The 14746-nt window shown below is 34.7% G+C and overlaps 1 pseudogene; it reads left to right on the top strand.

The window, feature by feature from the left end:
* Nucleotides 1-336: 336 nt before the first annotated feature.
* On the top strand, nucleotides 337-448 carry LOC131831047 (U6atac minor spliceosomal RNA; annotated as a pseudogene).
* Nucleotides 449-14746: the final 14298 nt, after the last annotated feature.

Genomic DNA, 14746 nt, shown 5'->3' with positions numbered 1-14746 from the left:
TGTATAATTGTTTAATTTTACTATACATAATTTATATATCAATAAAAGTGATGAAAATTTAAAGTATTACTTTACGAGTACACATATACTCCTCTCTCCCATATTTAGACATCTCGACAGTAATTCCTTTTGTCCTGATTTAAATGTTATTTCTAAATTATAACATACATTTATCAACCTAGATGAGCCAAGCAAAGGCAGTCCTGGAAACATTCTAAGTTGATAATTTAGCTTTGAATATGACAAAAGTAAAGTAAACTGATCTAAAAAAAAGTTAAACTCTAGCCATTTCAGAAGAATCAGGAAATTATCCTATCTCTTATTCATGCTAACATAGTGAATCCATGAACAGAGAGATCAGCACTTTCTTTAATAAGGATAGAAAAATTCTTATAATACATACTGTTTAAGCAATGTCATCCACTTTGTGACATAAAGATGTGCCTACACGAAATGCATGGGCTTTTAAGTCAGATGGACATGATATTTAACACACTTGTCAACATGTAATAGTTTTGGTCAAATTACTAAATCTCTTCCAGCCTCAATTTTCACAATCATAGGTTAAGACTAAATAGATTAACATCACTGTAGTACCTACCATAATAGTAGGTACTCAAAAACTGGATAACATTGCTATTTTTCTTTAGCTGAAGCCACGTGACTCTATAGTTTCCCCCATCCTCAATAATTCTGATATATATAATGTGACTGGCAATTGCATTCTATTCATCTCCCACATCCTCAAATAGGAATGAACCAAAAGCTTCTTAGTTTTTATCTTTTGGTGAGGACTGGTAGGCTTGAAGCAAGAAGGGGACAAACCAAGTAAGTGAGGATAAGTTCTGTGCCTTCAGTATTTTCTACACCCAAATTCTAGTATTGAGCCAGTGAAATGGAAGCCAATTCATGGGGTTATTGCTGGAATTGCTGCTGGGCTCCTGAAATGGCTGGCAGTCACTCGAATTAGAACAATTTCCATGCATAAAGAAATAAACCAGAGCGGAGAGCTACCTCCAGGCAGTGGTCACAGTGGTAACTATAATCTGAATGGATTTAATCTGCCCAGCCAGACCTTTGGAAATTCCAAGGGGTAGTTGGACAGGCTTACTTGGTCTTTTTATTAACTTTGCAGTAAATGCATCTCCATTTTTTTCAAAATGAAGCTTTGTGGACTCTGCTTATTACATTATGATAGGGTCTTATTCTATGTCAAAATGCAATAATCATCCCTTTTATTTTCTGTTTTTCTGAGGCCTTCACATCTTGGGTCCTTGCTGACCCTAGAGAGACTACCCCTCCCAGAGCTAAATTAATTCCGAGAAATAGTAAAAGATTCACCTTGAACATGGCTTTCTAAGCAAAATAACCAATTCTGAGGTCATACCCGCAACTCCCTTAGAGGGTTCTTATACTCTAAACCACTATTCACCCCAGGGCCAGGTGCCCGACAACTAGAGACAGCCTCTATACTGGGATCCCACTGACATTACTCATATAAGCCAACCCTAATCCTGCTTATCCTGCCTCCCTTGCTTTTCCCAAGGAAACCATAATAACGGTTCTTGTCCATATTTTCCCCTCATTTTCCTGTGCCTCCTGAATGACCTCAGTGCCTCTCTGAATATCTGATACGCCTCTCAGCGTATCTGAATAATATTAAAATCTACATTTAGAACAAATGTGACAGATATTTAAGCAGTATTTCTCAAATTTTAATATACAAAAGAATCACATGAACATCTTGTTAAAATGCACATTATGAATCAATAGATCTGAAGTATGGACTTGCATTTCCAACAAGATTATGCCAAAGCCTCTAGTGTATGGACCACACTTTCTATAGCAAAGTACTAAACTAGACACATCCAGTTTCAATATTCTGTCTTATGTGAATTTTGGCAAATTATTTTACCTCTTCACAAACAGTTTCCTTCCTTATACAACAAAAATTTAAAAAAAAGAAAAAAGCCTACCTAATAAGGATAACATGAGGCAATATGGATAAAACAAACTTTCTTTAAGCTATAATTACATGTAAAGCTATGAAGAGCATAAACTGCCATGCATATTATTTCAGAATATAAAGTACTTCACCCTTAAATACTATTGAAGTAGGAATTTACATTTGGAATGCTTGTTATGGATTGTTTTTATATATGTTTATCAAAGTAAGTCTTCCAAGGTCACATCCCTTTAACATCATTAACGTTATTTCTTATCTTCAGAGAAAGTCAAAAGTAATACAATTAAAACTCTCTAAACATATAGCAACTATTGGTAACCCTCAAATTCAGAAAGATTTTCAAAATTAAATGTAGTTTTGAGATTTTGTTGCCCAGAGCCCAGAGTGACTCAAAGTACACCTATAGTTAGCCCTTGAACAATGAAAGGATTAGGGGAGCCAAAGGCTGATGCCGCCAAAAATCCAGATAACTTTGACTCCCCCAAAACTTAACTACCAATGGCCTACTGTTGACCAGAAGCCATACCAATAACAGAAAGTCAATTAACATGTTTTGTATATTCTATGTATCATATACTGCACTGTTAACAATATTTTTTAAACAATTTTTAAAACACTTATAATATCACAAATGTTTGAATGTGTAAGTTCAGAGGCACAAAGATTTTAAAATATTTTGCTCACTATGGGATTCTTCTTTCCAAAATGTCTCAAGTTCTGTATAATGAACACACGTTAATTTTTTTAATTTAATATTTTCAATGTTCCAAGATTCATTGTTTATGTACTACACCCAGTGCTCCATGCAATACATGCCCTCCACAATACCCACTACCAGTCTCACCCAACCCCCCACTTCCCCTCCTCCAAAACCCTCAGTTTGTTTCTCAGAGTACATACATAGTCTCTCATGGTTTGTCTCCCGCTCTGATTTCCCCCCCACTCATTTCTCTCCATCTCCCAATGTCAATATTCAGTATTCCAATGTCAATGTGTTATTCCTCATGCTCTACAAGTAAGTGAAACCTTATGATAATTGACTCTCTCTGCTTGTTTTATTTCACTTAGCATAATCTCTTCTAGTCCTGTCCATGTTGATACAAAACTTGGGTATCATCCTTTCTGATGGAGACATAATACTCCATTGTATATATGGACCATATCTTCTTTATCCATTTGTCTGTTGAAGGGCATCTTGATTCTTTCCACAGTTTGGCGACTGTGGCCATTGGTGCTATGAACATTGGGGTAGATATTCTTTTTTTTCACTATATGAAAAATAATTTCACTATAATTTAATAATTTAATAATAATAATAATTTATATATAATAATAATAATTTAATAATAATTTCACTATAGATATTCTTCTTTTCACTATATCAGTGTCTTTGGGGTAAATACCCAGTAGTGCAATTGCAGGGTCCTAGGGTAGCTCTATTTTTAATTTCTTAAGGAAATCTACACATTGTTTTCCAAAGTGGCTACACCAACTTGCATTTCCACCAACAGTGTAAGAGGGTTCCCCTTTCTCCACATCCTCTCCAACACTTGTTGTTTACTGTCTTGTTAATTTTGGCCATTCTAACTGGTGTAAGTTGGTATCTCATTGTGGTTTTGATTTGAATCTCCCTGATAGCTAATTATGATGAACATTTTTTCATGTGTCTGTTACCCATTTGTATATCCTCTTTGGAGAAGTATCTGGTCATGTCTTCTGCCCCTTTTTTGACATGATTATCTGTTTTTGAGTACTGAGTTTGAAGTGTTCTTTATAGATCTTGGATACCAGCCCTTTGTCTGTAGTGCCATTTGTGAATATCTTCTCCCATTCTGTAGGTTGCCTCTTTGTTTTATTGACTATTTCCTTTGATGTGCAGAAGCTTTGACCTTCATGAAGTCCCAAAAGTTCATTTTTGTTTTTGTTTCCTTTGCCTTTGGAGATGTGTCTTGAAAGAAGTTGCTGTGGCAGATGTGCAAGAAGTTACTGCCTATGTTCTCCTCTAGGATTTTGATAGATTCCTGCCTCATGTTGAGATCTTTTAACCATTTTGAGTTTATCTTTGTATATGGTGTAAGAGAATGGTCAGGTTTCATTCTTCTATGCATAGCTATCCAATTTTCCCAGCACCATTTACTAAAGAGACTTTCTTTTTTTCCACAGGATATTTTTTCCTGCTTTGTTGAAGATTATTTGATCATAGAGTTGAGAGTCCATATCTGAGCGCTCTACTCTGTTCAACTGGTCTATGTGTCTGTTTTTGTGCCAGTACCATGCTGCATTGGTGATCACAGCTTTGTAGTAAAGCTTGAAATCAGGCAAAGTGATGCCCTCAGTTTTGTTTTTCTTTTTCAACATTTCCATAACAATTTGGGGTCTATTCTGGCTCCATACAAATTTTAGGATTGTTTGTTCTAACACTTTGAAAAATGCCAGTAGAATTTTGATCGGGATGGCACTGAAAGTATAGATTGCTCTGGGCAGTATAGACATTTTAACAATGTTTATTCTTCCAATCCATGCATGGAATGCTCTTCCATCTTTTTGTGTCTTCTTCAATTTCTTTCATGAGTGGTCTGTAGTTCCTTGAGTACAGATCCTCTACCTCTTTGGTTAGATTTATCCTCAGGTATCTTATGGTCCTTGGTGCTATAGAAAATGCAATCGATCCTCTCATTTCTTTTCTATATTTTCATTGTTAGTGTATAATAAAGCAATGGACTTCTGTGCATTGATTTTGCAACCTATCACATTACTGAATTATTGTATGAGTTTTAGTAGTTTAGGGGTAGAGTCTTTTGGGTTTTCCATATAAAGTATCATGTCATCTGTGAAAAGAGAGTTTGACTTCTTCTTTGATAATCTGAATACCTTTAATTTCTTTTTGTTGTCTGATTGCTGTTGCTAGGACTTCTAGTACATGTTGAACAACAGTGGCAAAAGGGGCATCCTTTTCGTGTTCCTGATCTCAAAGGGAAAGCTGTCAGCTTTTCCCACTGAGAATGATATTCCCTGTAGGTTTTCATAGATATATTTTATGAAGTTGAGGAATGTTTCCTCTATCCCTATACTTTGAATTGTTTTAATCAGTAACGAATGCTGTATTTTGTCAAAGCTTTTTCTGCATCAATTGAGAGGACCATGTGGTTCTTCTCTCTTTTTTATTGATTTGATCTATCACATTGATTGATTTGCCAATGTTGAACCACACTTGCATCCCAGGGATAAATCCCACCTGATCGTGGTGGATAATCGTTTTAATGTACTGTTGGAACCTATTAGCTAGGATCTTGTTGAGAATCTTGGCATCCATATTTATCAGGGATATTGGTCTGAAATTCTCATTTTGGTGGGATCTTTGCCTGGGTTAGGGATCAGGATAATGCCAGTTTCATAGAGAGAGTCTGGAAGTTTTCCTTCTGTTTTTATTTTCTGAAACAGCTTCAGGAGAATAGGTATTATTTCTTCTTTGAATGTTTGAGTGAGTTCCCCAGGGAATTCATCGGTCCTGGGCTCTTGTTTTTTGGGAGATTTTTGATCAGTGCTTCAATCTTGTTACTAGATATTGGTCTATTCAGGTTGTCAATTTCTTCCTGTTTCAGTCTTGGAAGTTTATAGGTTTCCAGGAATGCATCCATTTCTTCTAGGTTGCTTAACGTACTGGCATATAACTGTTTATAATAATTTCTGATAATTATTTTTATTTCCTTGATATTAGATGTGATTTCTCCCCTTTCATTCATAATTTTATTAATTTGGGTCCTCTTTTTTTCTTTTTTTTATTTCTTTTTTTAAATTTATTTTTTATTTTCAGCATAACAGTATTCATTATTTTTGCACCACACCCAGTGCTCCATGCAATCCGTGCCCTCTATAATACCCACCACTTGGTACGCCGAACTCCCACCCCCCACCCCTTCAAAACCCTGATTGTTTTTCTTTTGGATTAGTTTGGCCAGTATTTATCAATCTTATTGATTCTTTCAAAGAACTATCTTCTAGTTTCATTGATGTGTTCTACTGTATCTCTAGTTTCTAACTCATTGATCTCTGCTCTAATCTTGACTATTTCCCTTCTTGTGTGTGGGTTTGGCTTAACTTGTTGATTTTCCAGTTCTTTAAGGTGTTAAGAGAGCTGGTGTATTCAGGATTTTTTAAGTTTTTTGAGTGGGGCTTGGATGGTTACGTATTTCCCCCTTAGTACAGTCTTTGCCATATCCCATAGGTTTTGAACTGATGTGCCTTCATTCTCATTGGTTTCCATGAATTGTTTAAGTTCTTCTTTGATTTCCTGGTTGATCCAAACATTCTTGAGCAGGATGGTCTTTAGCTTCCAAGTGTTTGAATTCCTTCCAAACTTTTTCTTGTGTTTATTTCCAGTTTCAAAGCATTGTGGTCTGAGAATATGTAGAGAATAATCTCAATCTTTTGGTATCAGTTGAACCCTGATTTATGACCCAGTATGTGGTCTAGTCTGGAGAAAGTTCCATGTGTGCTCAAGAAGAATGAGTATTCTGTTGTGTTAGGGTGGAATGTTTTGTATATATCTATGAGGTCCATCTGGCCCAAAGATCTTGTTTCTTTATTGATTTTCTGCTTGGATGATGTGTCTGTTACCGAGAGTGCTGTGTTAAGTTCCCCTACAATTAATGTATTCATATCAATATGACTCTTTATTTTGATTAACAGTTGGCTTATGTAGTTGGCTGTTCCGATACTGGGGGCATAAATGTTCACAATTTTTAGATCTTCTTGGTGGATAGACCCTTTAAGAATGATGCAGTGTCCTGTATCTCTATAGTCTTTAGCTTAAAAATCTAATTTATCTGATATGACAATCATTACCCCAGCTTTCTTTTGAAGCCCACTGGCATGAAAGGTGGTTCTCCATCCTTTCAGTTTAAGTCTGGATGTATCTTCAGTTTCTAAATGTGTCTCTTGTAGACAGCATATGGACAGGTCCTGTCATTTTACCCAGTCTGCAACCTTGTGCCATTTTATGGGATCATTTAGGCCATTCATGGTGAGAGTGATTATTGAAAGATACATTTTTTATTGACTTTGTGTTGCCTATGACGTCCTTGTTTCTACAAATTGCCTCAGTAAATTTTTGTTCTATGTCACTCTTGGGTTCTTTCTTCTTTTACAGAACCCCCCTTAATATCTCTTGTAGTGCTGCCTTGGTGGTCACATACTCTTTTTAATCTTGCTGGTCTTGGATAAAGTATTCTTGGCTGCATTTTCTTCTCATTTAATGTCCTGAATAGGTCTTGTCAGCCCTTTCTGGCTTGCCAGGTTTCTGTGGACAGGTCTGACACTATTCTGATGGACCTTCCTCTGTACATAAGGAATCTCTTCCCTCTGGCTGCCCTTAGGACCTCCTGTCTAAAATTATGATTCATGAATTTCACAATTAAGTGTCTGGAGGTCTTTCTGGATTTATAGATCTTGGGGGGTGTCCCTTCTGCCTCTTGAACATGAACACTTGTTTTGTTCCCAAGATTGGGGGAATTTTCATCCAGAATCTGTTCAACTATATCTTCTAGTTTTCTTCCTTTCTCCACCCCCTCAGGGATCCCAATAATTCTGACGTTGCTATGTTTCATGGCATCATTTATTTCCCTAATTCTGTTTTCATGGCTTCTAAGCTATTTGTTCCAAGCCTCCCCTGATCTTTCTTTACTATCAGTTTGTCTTCTAGATCACTAGTTCTATCTTCTGTCTCAGTTACCCTAGTTGTTAAGTATTTAGATTAGACTGGATCTCATTGATAATATTTTTAACTTCTACTAGATCAGCTCTCAATTCCACCCTTAGAGATTCTATGTTGTCTCTAATGGTTTTCTCCAACCTAGCCATTGCCTGGGTAATTGTTACCCTGAATTCCTTTGCCAACATACTGTTTATGTCCATATCCAATAATTCTGTGGCAGAGGGCACAATCTCTGAATTTTCATCTGTTGGGTGCTCCTCCTCCTAGTCATTTTAGTAAGTGGTGGTTGAGGGGATGTATAGTTGAATATATCAACCATGATCCAGGCAAGGTGCACCCTCTCCACTGATGTCTTCTGTCCCCATAGAGATCCAGAAGTGTATAATCTTACACCTCAGGCTGATTTCATGGGTGTTCAGAGTGTTCTGGTAGATATTTAGCTCACTTTAGGGGACGATTTGAAACAGAGTCTCCTACTTCTCCCCCATATTACCCCTCCCTTCACAAAATAACTTTAAAAATAGTTGAAAATACTTTAATTTTTATGTTCTAGTTAGCAAGTATTTTAACATTACCCCACACTAACTATAATAATTTTATTTTCCTAACTTGTTTTGTGATGTATTATAGAAGTAGCAGTAACATGCTGCTCTTCAAAACAATGAGAGCATATTTATGACAAAGAAAACTGTTTAATTAGTCTCCTTTTTCAAGATTAATTGCCTATCAACTAGTTAAACCATCCTTCTAAAAATACATTTCTTGTGGCAGCCATTTAAATTTTAAGTGTACTCTTAAAGATACTAGATGCTATAAATCTTGAAAAAATTCAATGTTGTATTTGTTATTTCGGGGGGGGGAAAAAAAAGACCACATTTTAAAAAAGGTACTCAGAACCTATATTCAAGAGAAAAATATGAAAAGGGTTTGGTGGGTCACTTATTTTGATTAAGTTGTACATCAAGTTCATAATTAAGAAGTGAAATATTTTCTATCACACTACCATTCTTCATTTAATATTGCTTAAAATATTGCTGTTTTGTGTTTCAAGGGCGTTTTTTTTTTTTTCAGTTCAAATAAGAGGTTACAGAGTGCACCATGACTGAATATTAATGTTGTAATAATGTTGTAACTCAAAGTAAAGATGAAGGCTAATTTTAGGTCTCCCATTTTAGTTCTGCTTAAAGTGATTATAAATTTTCAGTCTGTGGGTACTTCTGTGTGGTAAAACTCATTCATTCTGTCACAAAAATAAATTTACCTCTAGAAAATATAAAACATAATTCAATAAATACTAATAACATTATTAAAGCTTAAGTAAGGTCTGTTCCTTACTTCATTTTCCAATAATTCATTATGCATCAACCCAGCTAAATCTAATGTTAATTAGGTTCCAACTGCATATGCTAAATAACAAATACCATTTACCCATTATGTTTTGTTCTGTTAGATGATTGGAAAAAACTCTTACAATGATGCAAACAGAAAACAAAGATAACGAAGTCAGATAAGAACACCACAAGAAAACTACAAGTCAGTATTCCAGATAAATATGAATGCAGGAATTCTCAACAAAACACTAGCAAACAAAACTCATTACTACATTAAAAGGATCATATAGAACAATCAAGTGCATTTTATACCTGAAATTCAAGGATGGTTCAACATACCAAAAATAATAAATTTGATATACCACATTAATAGATAGATAAAAATCCTATGACACTCTCAACAGAGTAAAAAAAAAAAAAATTCAATAACCATTGTGATGAAAACTGTTAACATAGTGGGAACAGAAGAAAACATACCTCAACATAATAAAGACCATATATAAGAAGCCCACAGCTAACATCATAATCAATGGTGAAATACCAAATCTTTACCTCTAATATCAAAAACAAGGCAAGTGTGCCCACTGTCACTGCTCCTATTTGTTGTGATACTAGAAGTCATAGTCTGAGCAATTAGGCAAGAAAAAGAAATAAAAGATATCCAAACTATAAAGGAAGAAATAATATTATCTTAATTTGTGACATGATCTTAGAAACAAAAAATTATAGACTCCACCAAAATACTCAGAAGTAATCAACAAATTCAATAAAGTTTCAGAATATAAAATCTGCATACAAAAATCAGATGGAGTCAAGGCTTATAAATTCTCCAGGAAAGCTGGCCTAGTAGTTGGCTTATAATATCCTATTCTTAAAAGTGATGAGAAAGGTCATTTGCACACAAGATAGTAACTTAGCAAATTTTGGAGGTCTCATAAAGAATATAACTCATTCATATTTATAAGTACTATTATTAAAATTTAGTGAAAACATTTCCCTTGAGGAGCCTGAGTAGCTAAGTTGGTTAAGCACCTGACTCTTGATTTCAGCTCAGGTCATAATCTCCGGGTCTGGGATTGATCCCTGCACTGAGCTCCACGCTCACAGGGAAGTCTTCTTGAGGATTCTCTCTCTCCCTCTACCACTGTCCCTCCCCCAACTCATGCACAATCACACATGACCTCTCTCTTTCTCTCTCTCAAATAAATAAATCTTTAAAAATGAAAGAAAGAAAATGGTCCCCTCCAGGGATTTTGTTGCTAGTAATCTGACTAGATAACAATAAAGGCTTTAAAAAAATCCCACAAAAGATTTCTGAAGAAAAATTCTAGACAGAAATTCATTCTATGGCCTTAGAAGTTAATCAATTGTTTATGGTTCTATCCTTGTAAAACAAATTCAAGAAAAGCTATATGGATAATTAAGAATAGTAGTGCATCTATGAAATAATCAGGACAAATCTAATGAGAATGGCAGTTTTACAATCAAAAATCATCTTTGGAAATAATTTACGGTGACAAGTAGGACCCTGGCAGGAAAATTTGTCAAAGATTTTGTAAAGCACAGAAGAAATTACTGGATATTCTTTCAATGTAGTTCTAGAACTCCAACAGATGCTCTTAGGTATTATCAGAATACATAAAAATGTGCACCATGATTTCTCCTATGTTGAGTAGACTGATTTATATGTTAGGATTTTTTTAAGGATTTATTTATTTTGGGGTAGGGGGCAGATGAAGGGCAACAGAGGCAATCCAAGCAGACTCCCTGCTGAGCTTGGAGCTGAAGTCCTGACCTTAGTGGAAACCAAAAGTAGGATGCTTAACCGAATGAACAACTCAGGCAACCCTACCTCTTTTGTCATTTTTCTAATTCCACATTCCAATTTTTAATTGATGGCCTATAATGTTAGTATATTAGACTATACCCTGCAACTTTGCTATGCTTACTTAATACTTAGGAGAGTTCCCTATAAATTATATGGAGTTCTCTACATGGACAATCATGTTATCTGTAAATAAACACAGTTTATTTTATTTTCAATCTCTATACTTTAAATCTCTGTACTTTATCATACTTTGTACTATTTCCATTATTGTAATCTGTTACAGTGTGTCTTTTGGCTCAGAATGTGCCTTGTATCTTGGTAAGTATTCACATGAGCTTGAAGATACTGCATATTCTTCCACTGTACAAGTATTCTAAAAATACAAACTAAATCAAGTTGATTGACAGTGATGTTCAGCTCCACTAGAGCCTTACAAATTTACTACCTATTGGATCTGCCAATGAACAAAAAGAGGAATGTTGAAGTTCCCTATAATAGTATTTAACCATTTTTTCTTCTCAGTTCTACACATTTTTACCTCACATATGCTGATTCTATCTTCTTAGTTACATATACATTAAAAAATTATGTCCTCTTAGAGAACTGATCCCTTTATTATCATATAATGCTCCTCCTTAGCCTGATAATCTTATTTGTTCTAAAATTTGCTTTAAAATTAACATAGCTATTCCAACTTTTTGATTAGTGTTACCATGCTATACATTTCTCCATCTCTTTGCTTTTAATTTCTTTGAATCCTCATAATTAAGTGGATTTCTTATAGATAATACATATTTGTCTATAGTCAATTAATCAACTCTAACTGGTGTAGACAATTTATATTTAAAATAATTATTGCTATATTTAAATATATAGCATATTTGTAACAGTTATTTATTTTCTTGCATTTGATTTCCCATCCACTTTATTGATATAAGGCTCACAAGTATATATTGCACATATTCAAGAATACAATACATGATGTTTTAATATATAAATACAGTGTGAAATGATTACCACAATCAAAGTAATTAACATATCCATCATGTCACATAGTTAACAGTCTTCTGTATGAGGATACTTAAGATCTGCTCTCTTAGCAAACTTCAAGTATAAAATACATTATTATTAATTATATTTACCTTCCTGTACATTATGTCTGCAGAACTTATTTATCTTAGAACTCAGTTTGTACCCTTTAACAACACCTCCTCCCTTCTTCCAGTCCCCAGCCTCTGATAACCGCCATTACACTCTCAACTACTGTGAATCTGACTTTTTATATTTCACATATAAGTGAAATCATGAATTGTTTGTCTTTGTGCCTGGCTTATTTTCTTATGATAATATATTCCAGCTTATCCATGTAGTCACAAATGGCAGGATTTCCTTTTTTATGACTGAATAATATTCCATTACTATTGTGCTTTATCCTTTGTCCAAAGACAGGCACGTAAATAGCTGGTCATCTTCTTTATCTACTACCCACTAACAAGTACCTAGATTGCTTCCACATCTTGGTTAATATGAATAATGCTGCAATAAACAGAGGAGTACAGATACTGTACTTCAAGATACTGATTTTACCTCCTTTGGATATATACCCAGAAGTGGGACTGCTTTTTAGTTTGATGTAGTCTTACTTGTTTATATTAGTTTTCATTGCAAAAGCTGTTATAGCCAAAAAGTCACCAATACCAATGTCAAGAAGCTTTTTTCCATATGTTTCCTTTCAGGAATTTTATGATTTTAGGTCCTACATTTATTCTTTGGCTCTTTTTGAGTTGGTTTCTATGTATGGTGTAAGAATAAAACTTTATTCTTTTGTATGTGGATATCTAGCTTTCCTGACATGATCTTTTACAAAGCTTCCCTATGAATATTCTTGGCATCTTTTTCAAAGATTACCTAACCCTATATGCAAGGATTTATTTCTGCATTATATATTTCATTCAACTTGTTTATGCATCTATGTGTATGGCAGTACCACCCTGTTTGATTAGTACAGCCTTGAAATATATTTGAAATCAAAGAGTGTGATGCTTGCAGCTTTGTTCTTCTTGCTCTGTATTGCTTTTGTTATTCAAAGTCTTTTGTGTAGTCATTTTTTTCCATTTTATGACTTTTTTTTTTATTTCTGAGAAAAATGCCATTGGAGTTTTGACAGACATTACATAGAATCTGTACATCAATTTAAGTGGATATTTCAACAATATTCATTCTTCCAATCCATGAACATGGGAGATGTGTGTGTGTGTATTACTGGAACATGGAATGTTTATTTGCTTCTATAATTGTATAATCAATATTTTATAATTTTCAACTGAATATTTTTCACCTTGGTTACTTTCCTTCCAAAGAAGCACCTGGATGGCTCAGTCAGTTAAGCGTCTGCCTTTGTTTGGCTCAGATCAGGATCCCAGGGTCTTGGGATTGAGTCCTGCACTGCGCTCCCTGCTCCACAGGGAGTCTGCTTCTCCCTCTGTCCACTCTCCCATTAATTCTTTCAAACTCTCTCTCTCAAATAAATAAATAAAATGTTTAAAAAAAAACAAATCTCTTCCAAAGTATTCTATTATATTAATACTATTGTACATGAAATTATTTCTTAATTTCCTTTTCTGATAGCTCATTATTAGTGTACAGAAATGTAATTGGTTTTTATATATTTGTTTTCTATGCCCAAAATGATTTTTTTTAACTTGGTAAAGGTTTTTAATTTTAAACTCAAAAAGAGAAAACATCCACACTAGAAAAGATTAAACTTATCTGCTCTGAAAAAATATATTTAAAAAGATGAAAGGTTTAAAAAAAAAAAACCCAAATACTGATAGAAATAGATGCATACTCTGTAAAAATCTGGACTGTTGAATCATTCATATTCATTCAGTATTCAGAGCATGGGGTAAAAGCAGAGTATAAAATCATTTAAACCCTAAGATTTTGCCACTTTACTTTATTCAACCAACTTTACTGAATTTGCTGATTATGTTTTAACAGTTTATTTGAGTTCTTAGGGTTTCCCTATGTAAGATCAAGTCATCAAGAAACAGACAACATTTACCTCTTTTCCAACTCTGATGACTTATATTTCTTTATCCTGCATAATTGCTCTGGCTAAGATTTCCATTACTACATTAAACAGAAGTGGTGAGACTGAGCACTTTTGTTCCTGACCTTAGAGAAAAAGTTTTCAGTTTTCCACCATTGATAAGTAAGTAAGTAAGATGTAAACTACTAGCTTGTCAGGATAGCCTTTATTATGTTGAGGTACATTCCTTCTTTACTTCATTTGTAGACCATTTTTTTTTCATGAAAAGGTGTTAAATTTTATAAATTTTTTTTCTGCATCTATTGAGATGATAAAAGGATTTTTATAGTACATTTTTTCATGGCTATATCACATTTTCTGACTTGGGGATGTTGAACCATTCTTATTTTTTTTTTAAGATTTATTTATTTATTTGAGAGAGAGAGAGAGCATGTAGGGGGCAGGGAGGGCAGAAGGAGGGAGAGAGAGGGGCACCCGTGTGGTGCCGTGGGTTAAAGCTCTGCCTTTGGCTCAGGTCATGATCCCAGGGTCCTGGGATCGAGCCCCACATTGGGCTCTCTGCTCACCAGGGAGCCTGCTTTCGTCTCCCTTTCTCTGCCTGCCTCTCTGCCTACTTGTGATCTCTGTCTGTCAAATACATAAATGAGATCTTAAAAAAAAAAAAAAAAGAAGAAGAAGAAGAAGAAGAAAGAGGAGGAGGGAGAGAGAATCTTAAGCAGACTCTCCACTGAGCATGGAGACTAACGTGAATTCAGGACTCTGAAATCATTACCTGAGCAAAAATCAAGAGGCAGACACTTAACTGAGGAACCACCCACACCCCAACGCTGAACCATATTTTCATCCTAGGGATAAA

This window comes from Mustela lutreola, chromosome 4 (assembly GCF_030435805.1).
Source record: "Mustela lutreola isolate mMusLut2 chromosome 4, mMusLut2.pri, whole genome shotgun sequence".
Lineage (NCBI taxonomy): Eukaryota > Metazoa > Chordata > Mammalia > Carnivora > Mustelidae > Mustela > Mustela lutreola.
This window is presented reverse-complemented; position numbering and strand designations above follow the sequence as displayed.